The following is a 15,916-nucleotide window of genomic DNA, read 5'->3' on the forward strand; positions in this document are numbered from 1 at the left end:
CGTGTTCTTGTTTTGGGGACTGATTTCTTAACTTTGCTAATCCTCATTGAAAAGGCTTAATTATTAAAATGTTTTTACTCAATTAGCTTTACAGAATACATTGTAACAGAAAAGTTTATAATTAAAGTCATTATGATTGTGATCAGATGTCCTTGAGAAGCAAAAGACAACCAAACTTACATTCCTTTATCTGGTCAAGGGTAGAAAAACACAAATGAATTCTCTACTGAATTTTTGATTGTTAAAAATAAATTAATCCTTACCTTTCCAAAACTCCCTTTGCCAATAGCCCGCAATATTTGAAAATGGTCAAAGTTAACTGGAAAATAAAGCAGAGAAGAAAAAGAATACAGTTTGCAAAGTGCTAAGTCAGAATCAGAAATCAGATAACAACAGTAACAGCAGTGCTTCCAAATAGTGTAATTTGGCCATGTGATACTTGCATTCTTCCCTTAAAATATCAAATATATTGAATAGGTAGCAAAAGATTTGCAGTAAAATAAGCACCACTGATTTTATTCATCAACCAGTGTTGTTCCAATATCTAGCATCTCCAAAAAGAAACATACCTCTGTCTAACCTACTAACAAGATAATACGTTAGCATTACACAGCATTTTCAAGAAAGATTAAGATCTATTAAAAGAGTATTGAATAATTCAGGTAAGCAATTCCCATCTACTAATAGAATATATAGTGATATAAGGATAGTGTTCTTCCAGTAATCGCTGTTTATGGGATGTTTCCCATATTCTGTTATGGTGAAGAAAGCTTATCCCATGGTGACCTTACTAGGATCAGCCCCTATGAACTTTTCCACCTTAATACTAATATTGGTACACATCTGCTACATCATGCTACATTGTAAGACTATTTCACTGATTCAGAGTAAGTTTGTTTAAGAGAATTGCACTTAAATCTAAATTCAGTGAATTGGAGTTGACGAAGTTAACTGAAAATTAATTGGATTTTTTAAAAATTTAATTTAAAATAAAACTTCCCTGTGTTCTTGGCTTCAATACTTTCAACTATGTGCCTGTTACTGCCATAATAGTAATCAGAACAACTATGGAAACAGACTGTCACTGTAAATAATGGCAACGTGAATAAGTGCTACAAAATATGGCTCAAATTTTGATGAAGACAATCCTATAAAACAAATAATACTTTAAATATCTATCAAAAACTTGTACTGGCTCAAGCTAAATGGTGAGTAGAGTGTTGCCAGGTTGATGTATATTAAGAGACTGAAAAGGGATAAAATCTTATTTTCACTGTTGCGGTGATATCTCATTTATACTACTCATGTCCATCCCCCCAGCTCCCTTCCAACCCCTGCAATTCTGTGATTCTATGTGATTTTTTTTTTATTTATTTGTGCTTGCTTACACTGTCTTCAAGGGAAGATGATTACCCCTTTCATTAGTGCAGCTATAGCAACCATCTTCTTGGTAATTACTGGAGACCAAATCAAATCCAGATCTACCAGATCTGAAAGCAGCAGACTCTCATCTTGAGCAAACAAAGATGGTAATTGTGAATATAGTCACTTAAGGATTTGGATACTAAAATGAAAATGCATAACTTTGCATAGATTAACAAGTTGCTATTGCTGGAAAACAAGTTTTGCGCTGAATCACATAACAGTTATGGTTATTTAGGCATCTGGAATAGACAAGACTCTCTATCAAAGACTTGTGCTTTTGTTCTCTGCCCACAGTTTTTACCAGTGGAAGACTGCCTTGTAGTTCCTGCTGGTCAATACTGGTGTGAGAGGCAAGATGGTCAGTTTAGGAAAATGCCTTACACAGAGGCACATCAACATAAACCTTTTTGCTGTAGCTCATCCTTCCCAGGCACATGCCCCAAAATAAAGGGGAGAGAGCTTCATGACTGGGATCTTTGAATTGATCAAGAAGTTTCAGTAGGAATTCAACACAGAGTTAAGAATATTCAAATAAATGTGTTCATCTAATTTGTTTCTTTGATAAGCAAACTTAATCAATTTTTTCCTCCAGCATACTGGCATTCTCTGTCACTCCCTTTCTTTAAAAGCTTCTGTTGTATTCTGTTTGCTTTAAGCAGCTTTAACAAATACTTTCATTAATGAAAGCTTATTTTGACTTTATTCTTTACCTTGCAGGCATCCAGGTGAGGCCAGCTCCCAAGCACAACCAGAAAACTGTTGATGCAGTCTGTAATTGTCTGAATTTAATTCAAGTCACATTTCACTGGGACTTGACTATATAATTGTGCTGAAACCTGGCTGGTTTTGAAATGTATCAATTTGATGAATTATTTCATTTATCCATTTTCATTTTGGAACTCATTTTATGCAAAACCAAAATTAAGCATTTATTTTTAGCCATTTTTATTGTCCATATACTTCTACTCTGTTTATCTGCTCCTTGTTGTCCAGCAGTGTTTATTGCTCTGAGCAATTAGGACAACTTATTTTGTTACTGGAATTGGTTGTAAATTGAACTTTCCTAAGACAGAGGTGATTAAATGAGGTGTTAAACCATGAGATTTAATATGGATTATTATTATATGGTAAGTCAAATAAGTGGCTAAGAAACATAACCACAATGATTGATAAAATTTTCTTAATTTTTCTATTTAGCACTATAAGAAAGTTGGATGTTAAATTTTCAATTCTTCATTAAGAAACAATAGTATTTTGTATTTGTACTTCACTGTTCTGTCAGCCTTATCTGAAATCAAGGCACAATTATTGTAATTTTTTTTTTTTTTTACAAGAGAAAAGAAAGATCATTTTAAAGACTGTGCAAGCATGTAAATACAAAAGTCTGCATTTGAAATGAGCCACAGTTGTAGACACTGCATTTTTCTGAAAAGTGTTAATTCTCTAAGCTGAGACAAGTTGATCTCTTTTGATCATTCAAACATACGCATAACATGTAATCAAAAACTGGGCATGTTCTCTTGGGACGTTGGGAAAGGATAACAAAAGAGAAAAGTTTGCAATTGAGACCAATGTCAAGGTCAGCTGAGAAAGAGATGTTTTATGTCTCAGCCCCATCAACAGCAGATCAGCCTCATAGAAGTCCTGTTTGCACCACAAGTTCCCAGAGGAATGGTCAAGCTAAGTTAGTTATTGCTAGACCAGACATTCTCTTCAAGAGGTTTTAATCTCCAACTGTCAGAATTTCTGGCTCAATTTATTCATCACATTTTTTATTTTTTTTTAACATTGTGTGTGTACTTTTTCTCCCTTTCTCCCATTGCGTGTGTCCCTTTTCTCCCAGTGAAAATTCAACACCATAGGTTCACCGCTTATTCTGAGAAGAATTACAGCTCACTATGACCTCTAGCATTTCCAGTGTTCAAAATATCGTCAAGATCACATGCTGCCTTTTCTTCTGTGCAAAGATATCACAAATATGGTATTCTTGTCCTCTAAAACATGACATGTCTAACTCTCTTGTGGAGCCTGGTGTTATAGCTAATGGCATTTTTTCTAGCACAAAACCCAGCTGAGATAATGGTGTGGTTACAGAAGGACATTTTCTTCAGTAACTGTAATATTATTATTACTATTTTAAAAATAGTTTGGCATCATTTTCTGAAGAACAATTTTCTAACTTTGTGAGAACTTCTTTAATTTCACTACTATACCATACTTACAATTTTGAACTTGAATTTTTAGAGTACAGACATTTTTCAGAAACCAAAACTAATTTATGTTGTCTTCAACTAATATTCCACAAAGGCAAATTCACAAAATGAAGTTGTATTAAAAGCAAAGTGATGAAGTTCCATTTCAGTTTTAATGGTTTTCATCAATTTGGAAAAAACAAGATGTATTATGTTCTCAGTTCTCCATCTCACACCAAAAAGAGAAAGTCACCATAAATTAAAAACTGAGGACTATGGAATAAAACAGAAGTATTTTAACTAAAGGAGAAATTAGACCAGCGTTTACAATGCCTGTTTCATAATATTAGAGTGACTGCTGCTTGATAATTTCAGTAATGAGATATATATTCAAATGAATTAAAGAATTTAGTTTATTTCACTTAAGTCACACTCAAGTCTTAAGCAAATTCTATTGCACAGCTTCAAGTCTCTGTTAAAAACTTTATCCGTAAATTAGCCCAATGTAGAACATTTTCCAGCAGCTTAACACTGAACTAAAAAAATCTTGAATGGTAATAATGATACCACATAAGAACATAATATTTTTACCCTTTCAATTGCATTTTTACAAACCTAGAGCAGTCTCTAAAAACCTAAATGCAGTTACCTAGCATTTGTTCAAGTGTAAATTAAGCCTTGCCTAAGAGTCAATATGTATATCAGGATGATTCTACATAGAGCTGACATTTACTATTCTTCCTGCAGCTGAGGAAAATTTATAGCATGTATACGTGATTCCTCTGAAGACACTAAATATTATCTGGAATAACTGGAATAATAATGCATCTACAGGAGAAAATATCTAATCCAAATTTGTCAAAGCACAGATATACACATTCCTTGCATCACAGAAAAGAAATGAACAGCTCTTCAATTAAAATGAAACAACTGAAAAATTAAGAATTTAATAAACCTTGAGAGCTAAATCCAGCCATTCTCCTTCTCTAGCTGATAGTCACTGATTTATTTGGTTTCTCTGGCAGCAGCTAAAACCCAAACATGAGTCTTAAGACATTAGAAAGTGAAGAGTAAAGATGAATTTGTAACACAAATTGCATTTCTAGATTTACTGTCAACTGACTTCAACAGAAAACAAAACCATGAAATACAGATATCAGTCTAAGGAAATTGATTTTTAAGTCTTGGATGTTGTGGTTTCAGAGAACTTTAATGCTTCCTGCTTCTGGGTGACTCAGAAAAACAGAGTAACAACTAAATCAGATTTTCTCTCTAGATTTGGCCCGTATGGTTTACTGCTTTAGACTCAGTGGACAGCAGTGGTTTTAGGATTCCAAACCTGTTCTGCAGTCTTCTTTACATGTGCCTCCTGTTCATACTTTCCAGCCTTTCCCAGAATGAGCCACAATTCTGTGCTAACAGGACATCTGTAGGTCTCAGCAGCCTTCAAATCTTATTAAGATTGCTCTACTATTTCCACACAGAAACATACAAGATTAATAACCAAGTAGATACTGCCATATACATTCAGTATTCATTATGGAGTCACCAGCTTGAATGGATATAGACAGAAGAAACATGAAAAGTGCTTAGAAATTAGATCAAGGAGCATGAGTTGGTTAGGGTAGTCATAAAGATCTGCATTCCATCATGATTTGTTGATGACAAATGCACTAGTGAAGAAAGATAGTTTAAATTAAGTATTGAATTAAATAAGAAATGAATTTTTGTTGACAGAAAGGGAAAAAGCAGCTGCATCTTTGAGGTGAGCAAAGAATCCAAAACCTGTGTATATTCATTGGGCGTATGGATGGAATGAGCCATCCCTATGAATTAATTGACTTTGGAGCACAATAATTAGAAAGAGTTACATAACTGAAGGACAAGAGAAAAGTATTTTCAGAGTTGATTTTATCTCATTAATGATGAAGCACAGCATTTTCTATCATTGTGTTTAGGGGCTTTGCATTTAAATTGCATTACAATGAATCAATTCTTCAGACAGTGTTTTAGTCTTGATATAAGCTGCTACTAATTATTATATTAATCATTTTTTATAATTAGCCAGAATTTACTTGCAATGAGAGTGCACCTGAATGTCAGAAAAATGTAATTCATAATTCAGCTAATTTTGCTTTGAGTTTAAAGACACATTTCAGTCTGATCATGTTTTGCAAACTAAAATATGGAAAAGGTAATTCTTGTGTCTTGGGAAACTCCAATACTTGAATATTAGAAAAAAGAATCTCAGAAAAAAGAAAAAAAATTTTGATTTTGAAAGTAACTTTATGTTATGAATTGAAATAAAATTTACATTTTAAACTGATACCATTTTCGCATTTTAAAATATCAGAAGCAGTTCACAATAGTCAACTTCCACCCTGCTACAACTCTAGTCAAAGAAACTCAAAACAATGTCGTCCACCTTATGAAAGGAAATATGTATTTCAGCTCCCTCTATCTAAACGAAATGTTTCTATGATACTGAAAAATTTCAATTTCAGACTTCATAATGGATCCACGGTGGTTTGTTTAATGGTAGATCATACTAAGAGTTACTCCTTGTGATGATGACCATGTCTGATCATCTATGATAGATCTTTGACTGGACTACATCTTCCATCAGTGAGGTAAACCCTTACCACTTGCATGACACACACTGTTCACTTAGGGGCGACACAAAATGAAATTGTTCTGAAAAGGTAAATTTGAATTTCATTCCAAGTTATAAAAACTGCTTTATTTTCTCAATACGAGACTTTTTTTTTTTTTTTTTGTATAGGAAATTAACAAAATTTTGATATTGCATTAAAGTAAATTTCCCTTTAAAAAGTAGTTTCATAGGCAGAAGATTGAGATAGTTACCTTCATAGGGAACTTATAGCACTTACTACTGCAGGAAACCTTGTGAAAGCAGATAGTCTGTCCCAAAGGTGTACAAGGGAAGTCTGCAAGCAACTTCACTGTTTAGGTAACTGAGAAAGATGCCAAATCTGAGCAGTTTGAATGCAACCAGAATCCTGCTCACTCTGTTCAGTGGAAAATAATTTATTCATTAGAAAAAAAAAAAAGGTTAAATCAGCTTGCCAGTTTATGGTAGTACAAATGATACTGCATAAGCCAGGGAATCTCTGATCCAGTGCAGGGCAGTGTCATTCAGCACAGGAATGTTGATCTATAGAAGACACTGTAAAGAGCCAGCAAGATTTATTTATTTATTTATTTTTAAATGGAGAAAGTAAAACTGAGATGGTCTAACCGGATCATTTTTGTCAATTTACACATATCATATAATCATCACTTCCAGTCTCTAAAACTCAATTTTTGTATGTTATACTTTTACATTGTTGTTTTAATACTGAAGTAGAGCTCAGACACTCATCCCATTAAGTATGCTGGCTATCATTCTTCTATTTTCTCCTCAGACATAAGCAATCAAAGGCAATAAAGGTAAGACAGTTTTAAGTCATTCTTCTAAGCAGATGTTTTGCCTCAGACAGCAGTCTCAGGAAGAAAACCAAACTTCCTTCTAAAACAATAGAAATAATAACATAACATACTATACCAGAAAGATTTGAATCAACATAGTCTAAACATAATAACATAGTCTAACATAGTACAGCTGCTATTATTTAAAGACAGAATTACTCATTTAATCTAATGAATTTGAAATTATTTCTCATTAAGTAAACAAACAATATATTGAATAGAAGTGATAGCTAGGCAGAAAAGAGGACATCAAATATGTGTTGTTCATGCAAAAAGTCAGCTATACCCTCTAGCCCAAGTTGATAGCATGTCCTCGTAGGCAGTGCACTATAAAATAGGAAAAAATGACCATCTGTTTAACTTCACCATTGATGATGTGACCAGCAAAAATTAGCACAGAATATTATATATTTTATTCTTTTCTGGGAGGGGAGGGTTCTGAGGGGGGGACAGGGGGAGGGAAGTGTCCCAAAATAGTGAACAAAGGCATCAACTAGCTCAGAAAAGGGTAGAACTATAAAATAGTGAGAACCAGTGGGATTTTTCTAAGACAGACTAAGAGAGACCTGTGCAGTCAAGGTGTTATAGGTGAACAACAGATAAAACATTCTTCTAATAATACTTCCATGCCCATGGGATGGAGGAGTATTGATCAGACCAAATTGGTCTGAAAACAGTAATTTGGTACCACAAACTGAGAGCAAGAGATTGAGCGCTGCTGATGGGCCATCAACTTAGAAGGCCTTGATCCTGTGGGTCAGGTTAGTGTAATCCCTTTGCAACACTATATTGAAGCAAAATTTATCAATTGCTCACTGACATCATGATGACTAGTCCATACATCATCTATACATCAAGCTGAAAAGATTAATGTGGACTTCAAATTCAGGGGCTTTCAATTTAAATTAAACAAAAAAGTGAAAAGAGTTTGCATCACCAAATCTACTACTGTTTTTCAACAGCTAGCAAATAACCACAGACTGTTGTGAAAGGCCTGGGGACTAATAGGGACTTTATGTACTGAGGTATAAGTCAGTGCTATGAAAAATAACATAAGAAGCCAGATATTTCTCAGAATGGACAGAAATGTGAAAATTTTTACCATTGCTACATAGCCACAATTGGTACATATCAATGAGTTTGTTTAACTGCACCAGCTTGAGCCCACAGAAGTTTTGGTGGTAGCTGGGAACAGTTACACATTTGTGCATGGGGTGCTTACATCTTGTGCACAGAATTCATTGTAACCGGTCATCTGAAGGTACATGATTCTGTCTCCAGGTAGGCTGGCACTGGATCTGTGTGATATGAAGAACTGATATTATTAGATTATTAGGTTTAGTAATAATGGCCATCAATTGCAACTTAATCCCATAGCCTGGCCCTTGTTGTCAGATCAAAATAATTAGGATTTATTTAGGCAATGTCAATTCTTCAGGATAACTATAAGCTAATCATCATAATGGAAGATTTTGCAATTACTTTCGCTGTATCTTCATTCTATTTGCATATAACATTTGGGTAACCTTTTTTTCCTAGTCTAAAAAGGTTTCGTTTGCATAGACTAGGTTATTTAGTGAAAAATGATTGGGAATTCTGATATAATTCTAGTCATTCATCTAGGTGTCTACTATAAAACAGTAATTTATAAAATTTTACCATTATAAATTCAGAAGTCAGTAAATCTAATTTTTTTAAGAGCAGTGAATGTTTTAATAAAGTTGCAATGAAGGCAATTCTGTTTTGCCATAGGACAGAGCTTTAATTCAGAAAAGTGGTTAACTTAGTATCAACGCTTGAAACATCAAAGATCGCCAAGAAACTCCTGAACAGATGTAGTAGACCATGTCACTGTCAGTGAGTAGCTGATAAGACTTTATGAGTCTCTGTGCTGTTCATAGATGTTTCAAAGGGTAAAGCTGACATTAGAGCTAAGGAGTGAAATTTCATAACCTGTTCAAATACAAAATGTCTTCAAGAGTTTCCATAAGTAATGATACATAACACCCTTTTGATGAGAAAAGTGGGTTTCTGATGATATTGCCTACTTATGACTAAGATGACAAAAAAGAATCTCTGTAATCTATTGCTAGAAGAAATAGGTTGACAAGTATGTCCAACAGAAAATGTACTTCTTAACAAAATATATTGCTATAATACAGAAAGCCTATGTTCCTCTTTAACAATAATAGATTTCCTCAGGAGATCAGGAAACACATAACAGAATATGAAGCATCTTTTTTCAACTAGAAAGTGGGAATATTCTCCTCCCACAGAGTTACTATGAGGATAACCTCATTAATAACTGAACTGGAGGGGAGGGAAGTTGCTATGGAATAAAATGTCAAATTTCAGTGGACCAAACACTTTTTTCCTATGATAAAAATCACCAGCCATAGTCAGGTGAAGGACAACTATTTAAACAAAATTATCAACAAAATCCTCTCTGAGGCATCAGTCGATTTTATCCACATGGAGGCCTTATAATGCCAGGGGAAGAGGGGCAAGAAATCCCTTTGCTTTAGGCTTCTTTGTGTGGTGGCTCTAAGACTATTCTTCCTTCTGATAGGATTGCAGAAAATGAGTTTTGGTGCTGTTTTAGTGGGAGGATAGGAAATCATGTGAGTAAGATTTTTTATCCAAACATCTAGACAAACTACAAGTTACTGTCCTCTTTTTCTTCTAATTGATGTCCCTTTCTGTCTCCAAAATTGTCTGCAAAAATTATCTTTTTTTTTTTTTCCTAAACCACAATTACAAATAGGACCCTGGTAGCAATTAAGGACAATAAAGGGTGAGAAAGATTCATGTTTCAGTTAGGATTCTCCTATTTAGTCTTTGTAAGCCCAAACAGAACCCACAGGTGTCAAAAGAATAATGCCAGTCCTAGCTCATAACAAAAGTATTCTGAATTGTGAATGGAGCAGTAGAGTTGATATTTACTTACCACTGTAAGGTTACTGCTCATTAGTTTGGTAGCAGAGATGCTCCCTCCAGGGGAAAAATCTTTCAAAAGAAGTAGTAAAACCTGCCAGATGTAAATGTGGCTATCCAGGTCTGATTTATCTTTTGGGATTTGAAAATGGTGTCAAAATAACAAGAATTTCCAGAACAATTTCTGATGATTTCCAGGAACTTGTATTTCACGGCTCTTGGAATAGTCAACTTTAAAAATGTCTTATATGATTGGGATCTGAGGACACCATTTAAGACTACCAGTCCATTATCATCTTCACCTGCCTCTCTCCCACCACCACCTTGCCATGGGTTCAGGAGACCCACTGCAGCTGGAGTCTGGATCCAGTCACTGTGAAACCTACTGCATGTAACAGAACTCTGAGGAGTCTGGCTGGGACCCATCCTGTGTTTGCTGAGCTGTGCTTCACCTGAGCTAGGCTGCAGTTAAGTCCATGCCTGGTTATGCACCTAATCTACCATTTGAACTTTTGGAACCTACTTTCCATCACTTACCTTCAATGCTCATCTAGCTTGGTGTCAGTAGGTTGCACCTGTGTTGATGAGGCCACCACCCCTCCCTGTTACTGCTGAACAGTGCCATTTTCAGACTGGACACCAATGTTTTACAGTAATGGGATAGAACTGCAGGTAGCAGTAACTGAAGATAGTGTGAAACTGAAGATAGTGTGAGGACTGGAAAAAGGAAAAGTTGCCTCTGATTACAGAAGAGATCTGGTGCTCAAAAGTATCTGGCTTTTTATTATAGCTAGAATTCTTACTATTTCTCTGTATGAATCATTTTATTTCATAAGAATCATTTCTCTTTCTCTGCCATTTTGGAGTAAAAGCTCTTGGTACTCCCAGAGGCTTTTTACCTACATGTTCAAGGTGAAACATTTATCAAATTTGAATGTGATTCAAATTTGAATTTGAACACGATCAATAAGAGTAGAGTTGAAGCTATAACCTAAATTAGTAGTTGAATTTAATATTTAATATAACATTTCTATTTTGATGTTTCTTTTTTTTTTGTTTCTTTTTTTTTTCTTTTCTTTTTTTTTTGTGACTGTTTCTTTCAGGGTGGATAGAGAGAGTAGAAAAAAAATATTTCATACTAGCAGCTATATTTAATTCATAAAGAACCTGTAAAATGTCAGTGCAACTCAAATATCTTTAAATAGAGGTTGGCAGATAAATATTTTGTGATGAAATTGGTTGTTTTGATATTGAGACTAAATAAGATGGTTGGCTGCTGTACATACAATGGCCATCTAACTGTGGCAGTTTTTGGTTTGGAGCTCATTACTTATTCTCTTATCATTGCACCACTTACCTCTGGGGAGTCCTTCCAGTGATAATGTAGAGATATTTCCAGCCTGATATAAGCACACTTATTTACACACCACAAGCAATTACTTCAAAGTCGATAGACCCAAGCATTGCTGAAAACTGTAAATATGAATAAGAAAATTGGGGCCTTTGTCTGAAACATGAAAAAAATTTAAAGTAAGCTTCGATACAGTCACAAAACAAAGCAAATCCACCTCATCGCCACTCCATGGCTCTCAGCTGGCACCAGGGTGGCTGAGGAAAGGAGGGCTTCAGACTGAACACAGTTCCCAGATTTATGGCTGGGGGCAAGCATTAACACCAGGTCAGTAGACTCTCTCAGCCACAACTCAATTTATAAAGACTTATATTATATCACCACACAACAGGAATGAATAAAAAGATTCATTTGATCTAGGGGGTGCGTAGCTAAATGGTATTAATGGAAATAACACAACTTCTAATTTTAACAGCAGAAATTATTAGCTGTAGAGCACAAACAGTGAACAGCAGAGGATAAAACCGTTGAGTGCAGCAGAAGGTTTGTTACTTGTAATGCCTGAAACATTTGGTGCCATTAATTGTACTCATACCAATTTTGTATAACCACAGAAATAGAGTCTCAAGTAATTTTATTTATAGATGTTAGATGAAAATAGTGAATATTGATAATTTGTTCTAGAGTTCTCTACTACATACACCAGATCTATTTTAATGCAACTAACGCACATACAAAAAAAAAAATCTATGGAGAGAGAAAGATGGATGATTGATACAAGTATAGTTATGTTTTCTTAACTAGAATAATACTGTGAATTAGTAGATCGAAGCTTCCTCTGGCTGATTTTTATGAAAAGAACACTAAATAGTCTTGATTCTTCACAGTGCAAGATGAAAAACTTCCAGAATAACAAAGAAAGAATAAAGTTTATTTTCAATACCAGCTGTGTATGGTTCTGTTTGCTTGTTTGGTTTGGCTTTTGTCTAGGTTAATCAACAAAAACAGATGGAAAAAGGTCAGGAAATTAACTTAAAGTCACTCTAGTGAAGAGAGTGAAGAAACTGAACTTGAAGAAATCTGTTCCATATGATAGTATTCATCATTTTTCCCTGAGTGGTCTGCTCTGCTGTATTTTCTTTTTCTAAATTACATAGACCACTCCAAAAGTAATGCCTCCTATTTATTTCCATATCCCCATGGAAACTACAACAGATACAAAGAACACAAAAATACTATTTGATAATGCAAATTCTCAGCTACAGAACACTCCTGTTCTGCAGTGATAGTAACCACCATTAGCTGTGCATTTTCACAAGCAATGAACAAGAGCCTGCCTGCCACACTTGTAAAAATTTCCACATGCAGAAGTGACTCACTGTTTTTCACTACTGCTATGATGGTGTTGTTGCTAGGAAGATGTTGCCTGTTCAGTCGTTCTATCTTTCATTAGCCCAAATAGATGGAAGTCATAAGGCACCAAATCCAACCTATATTGTGGGTGTGGTAGAACAGCTCAGCCGGGATTGGCAGCGTGGTCCACAATCTTCAAACTGGTATGAGACCTGCAATTGTTGTGTTGCAAGATAAAAGTTGATTTCCTCTCTGGCCTGACACTACAGGCAGTGTTCTTTCTGTTCCTATGTGAGCATTTGTAGGACCCACCTGATGCAAACTTTCTAATATTTCAATGCTGACACCATTATTTCCAACTCACTGAACCCAGTTCCCTGATTCAGCCTATTCCTGCTGGTGAGCTATCAAGACACTCTTTGTCACATTCTTTCACGTGGCTGTGGATGGACATCCAGAACATGGCTTATATTGAACATCACTATTTTCTCTGCTGAAGTGAACCCACCACCTCACTGCGATCACATCCACTGTTTGATCTCTATAAACAGTCAGCAAGCATTGTCAAAGAGTACCATTTAATCCACATGGAGGAATTCTGTAACACACATTTCTTTCATAAACACTTCTATATCAGACACCATTTTGTCAGACTGCCCATCTGCTGCCATCTGTCCCACAGCAATAAAATGTAACAAAATGTTGGCAGGAAGGTTCAACCTCTATTGCCATACCACTAACATCTTACTCTGATTTTGTGGGACAACATAGTGAAATAAGAGGCAATACTCTTTGGAGCAGCCCTCGTTGAACATAGTGCAGGACATCCTTTTCAATAACAAAGGTATCTGGCCACTTAAAGCATCAGAATGCCACTTACAGACAAAGGTCTGTAGATGAAAAGGTGTATATGTACATGAGCTATCTAGCAGAGGAATCTGAGGAGGATGAGAGCTGGTCTTATAGCTCTTCACTGGCATTTGTATGCCCAGGGAAGCATTCAAAATTCTCCACATCTCACTGGAAACAGTGAGAAAACTGAATGTCACAAGAAGTATCTTCTTCTCTAAGAGATCCTGAAAGAGAGGCTTTCTATTAAATTTAAAATCTATGCCTGTCCTCCTTCCAGCGTCTGTAACATAAACTGATGTCTCCTGGCTTAGGAGAACAAGAGGTCTGAAATCAGGACAGCACCTAGCATAAATGCTCAAAAGCACTGAAAACATGTCATTTCTTCGCTGCCATGTATTACTTAATAGTAATACTCTCTGAACTGTCGACACAGCCTCTCAAATACCAGAAAAGCTTTGTGAGAAGCCATTTAGAGGGAAGACTGCCTGTCCACAGGACCGGCTCTTTGCATGTTCTGCCTCCCACAGCCTATGTCTACTATATCTACCCAGGCAACTATTAGCTGCTCTCTTCTCCTGTTCATCAATAGAGAGTTCTCTAACAGAATACGGAGTTCCTCACAGAAAGTTAGGATTATCAGAAAAATTCTGTACTCTATGACCCTTTGTCAGCAAAATCCTACAGCGCTTAGTGACTTTTCCTCCCACTATATCCAAATTTACCCCAGTAAATACTAACTTGATTTATTTTATAGCAGTATTCTGTGCATAAGATTGTGCAGCTATCACTGTAGTTTTCATAGGCTAGAACAGTCAACTTTGAAGCTGAAGGTAACATAATATCTTTTTCCTGATTTTCAGAAAGGGTCTTTTTATTTTCTTTTGCTCTTTGACTTCAGGTTCTGTGTAGCAAATCACAGTGCCTAAGATGTGCATTCTCCCAGAAGAGTTTGCAGGCTTTACTGCTTGAACAAAGGTTTATCTGAACATAACCCCAAAAGGCATAAATACAATCATTGTAAAATGTAAAAGCAATCCAAGAGAAAGCAGATGATTTCAGAGAGGTATGGAGGACACTCAGGAGCTTAGTGGTAATTTCACATATTACTTCTTTGTTTTACCAGACTAACAGCTAATAACAGAGAACAGCAAATGAAAACTAAGAACAGATTTCAGTGCTCAGCAAGAGAGGAAAAAACCAATATCATAAGGAATTACAATTACTGGAGGCATTAACTCAGTTTGCATTTTTAGATGTTAAATAAGGATTGACGATATTACTCCAAATGTAGGAAAAGGAATTATTATGTTTTTTTATGACCCATTGATATATTTTGCTGCATAATCTATTTTACTTAATACAACAATCTTATGCAGAATAGCATTAGTAATTCAGTGACACAGCAAGTACTCTGTGCTAGTACTCTGTTTTCTTTGGTATCAAACCAGGCTAAAAGCAACGGGGCAGAAATTAACAACTGCCTTAGCATTATCTAAAAGTTTTCAAACTTCAAAGAACTTAAAAAAAAAAAAAAAAAAAAAAAAAAAAAAAAGAGAAAGAAAATGAGAAAATGTGAAACAAAGTAAAAAGCAAGAAAACTTTCTCAAATCGAAGCAGGATGCTAAAAAGCACATTACTGATATATTTTTCAGTTTGATTCAAATAACAAACCTGTATGGCTTATTTGGTAAAATATATACAAAATAAATGTTTTCAAAATAGAAAAGTGTAGAAAAGTATTAAAGAAATACAAAATGCAGACTTTAACACAACGATTTGATGTTGTAAAGAGAATATTTGCAATAAAATTCGAAAAACAGTGTGTCATCAACTACATCCAGTTATCATTAAAGCCTTAAAAACCAGCACAACAGGCTGCAACACTCCAACAATGTTTTGTCATTACATTCAAAGAGGCGTGGCTTTAATTTAATAGATAATGTCTTTGTGCTGATTATGGAATAAATGACAGTAACATATGTGTTTATACCGCTGTTAATAAGCTTGTCATAACATAAGGGAAAATACTTTTAAGAATAAAAGCATTACAGAATTTAATGCTTGTGTGTCAAGGCTTGTGACAGAGATTGCAGAAAAGGGATGTAGAAGAAAAAAATATTATAGATAGAAAAAACACTTGTTACTTTGTGCAAAAGCTAAGCACAAATATGAAAAAAAAAAAAAAAAACTGATGGGCTGCATACAAGTACAATAAACTGAAATCTACAGAAAGCTTTTCTTGGTGCACATTGCTAGATTTCCCAATAGACAAAGAAAGCCAGATTGGGAAATATCTGAAGTTGACAGCCACTAGATGAGG

This window comes from Centrocercus urophasianus, unplaced genomic scaffold (genome assembly GCF_019232065.1).
Source record: "Centrocercus urophasianus isolate 14NV4802_14NV808 unplaced genomic scaffold, USGS_Curo_1.0 seq_13, whole genome shotgun sequence".
NCBI lineage: Eukaryota > Metazoa > Chordata > Aves > Galliformes > Phasianidae > Centrocercus > Centrocercus urophasianus.